We start from the raw sequence: 9,175 nt of genomic DNA, 5'->3' as shown, positions 1-9,175 counted from the left end.
TTAGTTGCTGTGTGCCTTCCCATGTGGCAGAGAAACTCAGATGAAAGCTGGCTGCCTTTTCTCTGAAGAACTATAAATTTTTCATTTAACAAATCCCCTTATTAAAAGCCTATTCATCTCTAGTGTGTTGCATTCTGGAAGCTTTAGCAAACTAAAACATTAACTAATGTCTACATGCTCTCTAAATAAGAATTTGGGAAGCATATCCCAAGATTATTAAGAAACGGGAGGTGGATGAAAAGGAATAAAGAGAGGAGGTAAATCTGTGGTCACTTTTTTAGCTGAATGTACAATACTGATCTTATGTTATAAGCTATTTTGGACGCTGGTAGCCCAGAATTTTTGTTGTTGAATTCAGGGGATTGAAGTTAATGCCTTTGAGATATTTACAATATTCTATTGTAATTTTTTTTTAATCCCAAACTCACTCCAAATTCAAAATTTGTTTGACTTCCTAAGGCAGCTGTAAACAGTTTGCTTTTAAGTATTCATAGCTCAAAAGAATGTGAATATCGATTTCTATGAATGTCTTGTTGAGAAAGCCCACCAATGCTACACAAGAGTTTTGGGTTTCCATAACCCATTCCTAATATTACCGGTGCTATCCATACCAAGCAAGGGTCCCTCCTGCCCTTGCTTTTACTTGGTCCATTCTGAATGGCCACACTGAGGCCATAAGACTTCTGCTGACTTTCAAGATCCACTGCAATTTGCTTCCTTAATGCATCTTTTTTTTTTTTTCACTATTAGTTGAAACAAGCCTTTAAATTTGCTTTTAGAAAGTATGCTAAAAACATTACTGCTATCTTGTTAGGGTGGATTGTACTGCCTCTCTCTATATGCTAAATAAGCTCTTCAGCTCCTTCAATGCCCTTTGTTATTGCCAGGCAAGCCATTCTGTACATTTCCTTCCACACTTTGATTCTGAGGCATCACAGGCATATTCGCTAAGGACTGTGTGTCTGCTTCTGTTTTTATGATGGTGAGCTGGGTGCACATTTATTCAAAATTGAACTTCTACAAGGTTGCCACATGCATTTTAATATCATTGTCCATTGACTGTTCTGTCAAGTTATTATCAAGCTGAGGTATGGAGTTCAAAGGTAGAGAATTGAAAAACCACTGAGCTGCAGCAGCTTGCGAATTTGTTAAGTTGCATCCTTGAGAGGAATTTTTAAAGCTTAAAGCATTTTTTGTGCATAAAGATTCCGCACTGCTGTTGGTACACTTGGGGGCTCCCCATTCTTCCCACTGCTATTAGGAGGCCAGATGTTGACTTGGAATGAATACGAGCTCCATCCTGAGCAGCAAATCAAGACCTAAGCAGGTCTCACATCCTCCCTATTAACACATTGGTGAACCATGGTGAACACACTGTATTTAAACATGGAGCTCAAAAAAAGAAGCTAAAAATCAGGTCCAGAGGGTAATACAAAGAAACAGCCAAGGCCCCAAATAGCCACAAAGTGACAAATAAGGAACAAAGTGAGGCTGGCCCCCAAGAGTTGAGAATGAAAAGTGTGCTCATCCAATGCTGATATTAGAAATCAGGGACAAAGACATTGAATCTTCATTATTTATTTCACCCTTCAACTGACTGCCAGTCTTTGTTGTTCCTCAGTGTGCTCTTTAAGCTCATATTTGCATTTGGATATCATTTCAACTGAATAAATATGCTTAGAAAGCTTATGCAGTTTATGAAAGTGGTGAAGCTAGTAGGGCCCAGAGAAGGCGCCCAAGGAGGGTTCTCATGCTGTCAGCCATAGGGTGCATTTGGCCAACTGCAGTAATTCTTGATGTTGGCTGCTGCTTGTTATGCTACAACTACGGTAGGAATACCACCAACCATCAGGTAAAACCTGAGCATTGGTCTGGGTAGAAGTGGAGGCTCATCAGGATGCTAGCACCTTTGAGCATTTTTAGTGACTTTCTTATAGATATTTAGAACTGCCACTCCCACCCATAGTGCTGTTGCAAGGGTGAAGTAGTGAAGAATTATCCCAACTGCTTGGCAGACGTTCACATTTTTCATTGAGTTATGCCTCTCACAAAAACCACGCAGGTCAGGTAAATATGAACACAGAAATTCATAATCATGTGCCAGCTCTTAAGACTGATTCTAATCAAACTGAGATGGTATATGTAACTGACAATGACTGCCAAGAGTAAAGGAGAATCACAGTGGTAATTTGAACAACAGGAGACAAGACAAGAGCTGCCTGCATGTAAATTCAGGACCCACAAATCCATTAAAACTACATAGTTACTAAGGGAGTAGCACTGAATCACAGTGTTATTTTCACTCGAATAGAGTTTAGTGCATCTCTCTGATGTTCAGCAGCCTTGACCATTCAGCAAATCAAAATTACATTGGCGTATCAGATGCATTTCACATTGTTTGTATGTGGAGTACCCACAGCTTACCTTCAAAGCTTATGAGTAGCCATCCTGGGGGGTGGTGATTAAGAACTTAAATTGACCTGGATCCTGTCTGGCCAGAAGATGCACAGCTTTAGTTTAGAATACACTGAACAGATTTTGCATATCAAGCATTTGTTTTTTTTTCTGGCCTATGTTTTCCTATAAAATTTATAGACCCCATCAAATCTTCTACTACTTAAATATTTTAAACCATGCAGCTTTATTACTCTCCTCTTCAAAGAATGTAGCTTGAAATTTTTTCATTGTTGTAATAGAGGCTGCAACTGTCATTGTATTACTAATAATGCAATGTGAAATTTCTGAAGGTACCTAAATTCTTCAAAAACAAAATCAGTCATACTGTGATTTAAAACATGGAAATAGAGAGGAATGAGTGATGACAGAGGTATGAGTGGTTTCAGTCCGTGTGAATGAAGCAAACTGAGGAATCACAGGGATGTCTCTTGCATTCTTGCTGCACACATGCTGTTGAACACATGTTTCTTGCCATCCTTTGGATTTTTTACTTGTATTCAAAGTACCTTTTGGAACCAATAATGCCCTTGTTTTCAAGTGTCTAAAATCTCAAGATCTGAAGAAAGTAAAGCGACTTACACTGAGCTTTCTAAAAGCCATACTTGAGAACATTTTCCTGAGTGGACTAGAGCCTTGAGGAAGCTGTTTTTATTTCAGCAAATTCAACAGTACAAATGTGTGCAATGTTTCACTCGATTCTGTATTTAACATCTTCATTAAAAATGCTAAGATACAATATCATTCACATTGAAGTGGGTATTCTACTTTGCTAGCTGCCAAAACGCAATATACCAGAAACAGAATGGCTTTTAAAAAGGGCAATTTAATGAGTTGCTAGTTTACAGTTCTAAGGCTGAGAAAATGTCCCGATTAAAACAAGTCTAAAGAAATGTCCAATCAAAGGCATCTAAGGAAAGATACCTTGGTTCAAGAAGGCCGATGAAGTTCAGGGTTTCTCTCTCAAATGAGAAGGCACATGGCGAACACAGTCAGGGCTTCTCTCTTGGCTGGAAGGGCACATGGCGAACACGGTGTCATCTGCTAGCTTTCTCTCCTGGCTTCAGGTTTCATGAATCTCCCCAGGAGACATTTTCCTTCTTCATCTCCAAAGGTCGCTGGCTGGTAGAGTCTCTGCTTCGTGGTGCTGCAGCATTCTCTGCTCTCTCTGAATCTCCTTCATTCTCCAAAATGTTTCCTCTTTAAAGGACTCCAGAAACTAATCAAGACCCACCCAAATGGGTGGAGACATGCCTCTACCTAATCCAGTTTAACAGCCACTCTTGATTAAATCACATCTCCAGGGAGATGATCTAATTAACACACAATACTGAACAGGGATTAGAAGAAACAGCTGCTTTTACAAAATGGCATTAGGATTAAAACATGGCTTTTCTAGGATACATACATCATTTCAAACCAGCACAGTGGGGAAAATTCAAAATTATATTTCCCTTTTACCTGTATGATTCCTTAAGAAATGTGTTTTCTAATATGTCCTAACTGGTTTTTTATTCTGAATTACTGCTTTGTCCACGTGGCTTTCATGACTTTCAGTGTACTAGATTTCTCAGCTCCCTCAAATGTGGGGCTGAGAAGCTCTCAAATTACAGCAAGGTTTTTGTTCCATGAGCATAGTACTGCATCATTAGCATTTTTAATGGTATGGATTTATACCATCCATGTATGTTTGCAAATATTGTTATTACATGTTTTTAAATGAGCATTTTTTTCATCCTAAATTTTATGTTTGCAAATATATTTTTTTAATTCAATTTTGAAACCAAGTTTTAGCACCTAAAAAAAAAAAAAATCCCATTGGGCTGCATTGGCGTCTGCTCAGTGTGTGATTCAACACAGTATCATATTCACAGGGATTGGTTGGGTATCTGCATTCATACCATCTATTTTGGTGAGTCACAAGGGTAACCACCGTCTGTCATTTTCCATCATCAACCAGATTTGCTGAATTTTCAGTTGCTGGTAAAAGCTTCCCATTGCAGAATGCAATAAGTTGAAGCTTGTAAAGAGAGTCATCAGTTGGTCTGACTTCTCTATTTTTGCTTTGGTAAGAAATGGGAAGGAGGAAGCTGAATAGCAGCCACCACAATAATATTCCTCAGTGCCAGACTTGAAAATGTATTTGAAACACTGCACTTAAAGCTCTACTATTTATCTAGGTTTCCATTTGGATCCCACCTCCCATAATCAGAAAATCCAGTACAGTCAGGGGCTGCCACTTTCTAGAACATGGTACAGGCCTTCCCAGTAAAACCTGTAGCCTTGATGACATAAGCTTCCAGGGTAATATTGGGCACATACGTTGAATAAATATGAGATCCATTTGCTAGTCGGTATGTAGTGGTTTGCTATAGACACTGAAAGATTCTACTTCAGGCTTTAGCTTCCCTCTGTGCCAGCCTCAAGACACATGCATCAGCCAACATGATGTTACCTACAATATTAACCACAACATCTCTAGCTCTTTTGATTTTTCCTCTTTGGTAAATCCGCCAAACCTTTCTATCATTTTAGCCACAAATATAACATCCATTTTGTCAGATAAGTTGGGTGCTTGCATGGTGTAAGCCAATAATTGCTGAGCTGTTGCCACAGCATTGGTAAGACTGAGGGGCATCTATTAAACATATAAAGAACTCTAGTGACATCATTTGCATACTGGCAGAGAGAATAATCATCGTCTGCTTAGAAGCCACCTCTATCACATCTGTGCCAAGCTTCTTCTCACCCTGTGGGTTTCTGGGATCTATCCCACTACCGTGATTGTTCTGAGCACATTGCAGATTCGCAGTAATGCCTGCCAATGTGCTGGGCTAACTGAAATCCCCTTTGTTGTTGATCACCCTCTCCAGAGGGCAGTACTGTGCAGACCTTTCTAATATCACAACATCGACAGTCCTCATTTTGTTCCTGCATTTGGTCTGGATGTGACAGCCCCAGTTTCCAATAGAACCAGCGTGAATGATAGAAATGGTTAGGGCACTTGCAATCAGCAAGCAGCTGTGAATTGTGTTCTTTTCAACTAAAGTACCTTGTGATTCCTCAGTTTCACGCATTCGCCCATCCTGATACCACAACACTTGCATGTCCTAATCAATAAAGGAAGCCAAGCAGTGGATGGAAGGCCTTCGAATTCAGCTTGACAAGGAGATGGAGACATATCAAAAGATGGTAATTCAAGGAGAGGATCACATGTCATCAGCTCCTGCTTCACACCTGTGACTCACTGGGCCTGCAGTGACTTAGGGTTAGCACACCTGGTGTCCCACACAGTGATTTTTCTTTCCTTTCTCCAAGAATGAATGCACAATATCTTATAACCACATAAAAGATAGTCCGAAATTCTAAAGACTATAATGAGCCAAGATAGTCAAAGTTTCCTTGAGAAAATAAAGAAAAAGTCCCTGGAAGATTTAACCTAATCAGATTAATAAATCTTCTAAATATGTCTTTATTTAGACATCCTGTTGGGTTGTCAGGTTCAATCTTTCTAGGAGACTTAACCCTAAAAATGAACCATTCTTCAGCTCCAGTATTTTATTATTACTCAGAATCAGGATGACTGTGCAGTTGGGCAGAATGTCGGGGTGCCGGACCTCCGCAAGCTCCGGGCGGCCGCACACCATCTGGTCCCTGGAGCCACCACCGCCTCCCAGCTGCGCGAGCAGCGCCGTCCTGCTGCTTCCGGGCCGCTCCTTGGGCCAAAGCTGCGCGCGCGGCCCAAGTAGGCCTCCCAGGCGCCCAGCAGGCGGGGTCACGGTGCGGTCCGGCGGCTCCCGGAGCCTCCTGGCGGCCACTGGACTCGCGCTTCTTGGCGCAGACCCGCCCCTTTGTGAGTTACACGCGATCTCCGCCCCCGGGGAGCTGCTGGGTCGCGGCCGGACAGGTTCCAGCGCTGCTCTACGGCCAGTTGTATTTGTCATTGAAAAGTGAAACTGCCAAAAGAAGAACAATTTACAGATTACATTCAAGTACATAAATCCCTTGGACCTGCTGATAAGGGAAGAAGACCAAATTTATATATGTTGGAGATCTTTAGAAGAATGTCTTAAATAGCACAATTAAAGTTAGCATATTCATTTATTGGAATATATCTATTGATTTTCTGATTGATATCCTTAATTAGCCAAGGCCCTTCCCCTTTCAAAGTATGATTTCTGAATAGCCTTTATTATTTTTGTTGGCCTCCATGTAAATTCTTAAATTGTCTATATTCTAATACACAATGGATTTTGAAAAAAGAAAAATCTGAAGAGATTATTGTTAAACATTTCACAAACGACTGCTAGGGACAGAAAACCCTAAATAACAGTAGTTTTAAGCACATTGGAAGTTTATTTCTCATATTAAAGAAGTTTGGGGCCCGGTGGTGTCAGAATTCTCGCCTGTCATGCAGGAGGCGGGGTTCCCCAAGCCTGCACATACCAACAACAACAAAAACCCTTCCTTTAAAAAAAAAAAGAAGAAGAAGTTTGGGGCCATTAGTTCAGGATAGGAATGGTGCTCCAAGGTGCCAGGTTTCTTCTGTCTCAGCACACAGCTTCCATGTCATGCTCCAAGAATGTCTGCTCCAGCCCTAGCCCGCATGTCTATATTCCAGCTAGCAGGGAAAAGAAAAGTACAAGAAGGGGCATATGACCCAGCGTTCTAAGGACACTGACTTCCAAAGTTTCACACACCATTTCCACTTACATTTCATCGGCAAATAACTTGTTCACATGGTCACATCCAACGGCTAGGGAAACTGGGGAATAGAGAGTTTATTCTGTTTGGGCACATGCCCAGCTAAAATTCTGGCATTTTTTTTACTAAGGACGAAGAGAAGAAAAAACATTGGGGGACACTAGATGCATTTTTCCTTACTTGGGTTCCATGGAACATAGTTCTTCATAATGTTAATGAGCATCCTGGATTCCTCTGTCCCCTGGAAAAGCACATGGTGGGGGGCTGCTGATCTTTTCCTTCTGGTTCCCTTGCTGTCAGCTTCTTGCTTCTGTGGCTTTCTCTCTCTTTGTCTAAATTTCATTCTCTTATAAAGGATTCCAGTAAGAGAATTATGGTCCATTCTGAATGAGATAGGTCATATCTTAAGATCTGTCTACACCCACAGGAATGGATTAACTTTAAGGACGTACTTTTCTGGGGTAGATACAGCATCAAATCATCACAGACCAGGACCAGGGATGGCAAACCAGAATTCAGGCACCTCAGTGGGAAGAAAGAAACAATGAGAAAAGGCACCTGAATGTTCTACTTTTTAGACTTGGGGGATTGCCCTTTTCTTTGACATCCATATAATAATAGCCCAAGTCTGATCCTTTATTAGTTAGAATTCCGGTTCCCTTCCAAAAATGTTTTACAAACTACTTCAAGGTGCTTTTGTATCTTGTTCAAAACGAATATTCCAGATTTCTCTGTTTTCTGGCTTTTCCTAACTGCCGTTATCTCTGGCCTGCTTCATCCTCTTCCTAGAGCCTAGAGACATGCCTGCATTTTATTCTAACGCTAAGCACAAGGATTTAGAGTTTAATAGAATTTCTGAAAACATTGATTCACATATCTACTACTCCAAGCATCCATCAGCAGGAACTTCACTGGAACTCCTTTTCAAATGGTCTGTCCCTGAGATGATGTTGGCTTATTTCCCTCATCCTCTTCTTCTTACTCCCCAAGTCCCGGGCTCCCACCGCCTGTCTACAATGACGCCCACAGAGTATCAGTGATGGAGGACCTAGGGGGCAGGACTCAGGCCGGAAGAGGGGGATAGGGACATCCTTCTTTAAGATGAATTTTCAATGTGCTTTATAAAAAAACGGCATCACTATCAATTGCCCATATCAAAGAACAAATTGAGTACATTTGGGGAGGGCTAAGGACCCTACCACCAGCCCTCAACACTCTTTGGTCTGCAAATGCCTGGCTCCAAAAGATTTTAAAAAAAGGAAAAAAAAAAAGTAGGGAGGGGTTCTAAGTGAAATCCATGAGAGTCATTTGTCTGCTAGTTAAAAATACATAAACTTGGGCCTTTTCCCAAATCCAATGAACCATTGTCTCTGGAGATAAACACCTGGAATCCAAGTTTGTAATTAGTAGCCCATCTCTGGTAATTGTAAGGCACGTTAATATTTCAGGACCACAACAATAGACAACCTCCTAATACGTAAACAGTAAAATAATTTTGGTGAACAGTCGTGTTCATCTTATAACTAAACCAGCCGATATATTATTATATGGAATAATCAATACCCCAACCTGGAACTGCAGCATCTGTATAACTGCACTGGTTCAGAGCCTCTACAAGAGAAAGGATATATACTTACCCCATAGGAAGTGGAAAAAAAAAAAATAAGAGCTCACCAAAGTGCTCTATACCTGGGCTTATGGTCAAAGCAGGAGCAGCATAAGATGCTCCAGGATACCATTCCCACTCCAAAGAATCTCTGAACAACTAGAAAACTGGCAGAGCTATCTTCCTCAAAACTTCAGAAAATAAAGGATTGCAGTAAATGGGGGAGTGTAGAATCAAGGAAACTCAGCTTTAAAAGCTATTGGAATAAAGACTGAGGGTATAATTTAGGAATGCCTAGAGTGGATGATGATGGTAATCAAAGTGCAAATTAAAAAAAATGTTTTTGCATGAGGGAGAACAAATGAATGTCAATATTGCAGAGTGTTGAAAATAGATGCTATACAGGAAAAA

The 9,175-nt window shown here is 40.8% G+C and overlaps 1 pseudogene; it reads right to left on the bottom strand.

The window, feature by feature from the left end:
• Positions 1–552: 552 nt before the first annotated feature.
• On the bottom strand, positions 553–6,198 carry LOC143654915 (adhesion G protein-coupled receptor A3-like; annotated as a pseudogene).
• Between the last annotated feature and the right edge of the window lie 2,977 nt (positions 6,199–9,175).

The sequence above is a fragment of the Tamandua tetradactyla genome, chromosome 14, assembly GCF_023851605.1.
Source record: "Tamandua tetradactyla isolate mTamTet1 chromosome 14, mTamTet1.pri, whole genome shotgun sequence".
NCBI lineage: Eukaryota > Metazoa > Chordata > Mammalia > Pilosa > Myrmecophagidae > Tamandua > Tamandua tetradactyla.
Note: the sequence above shows the minus strand (reverse complement) of the source record. Positions and strands in the feature narration are given on the sequence as shown.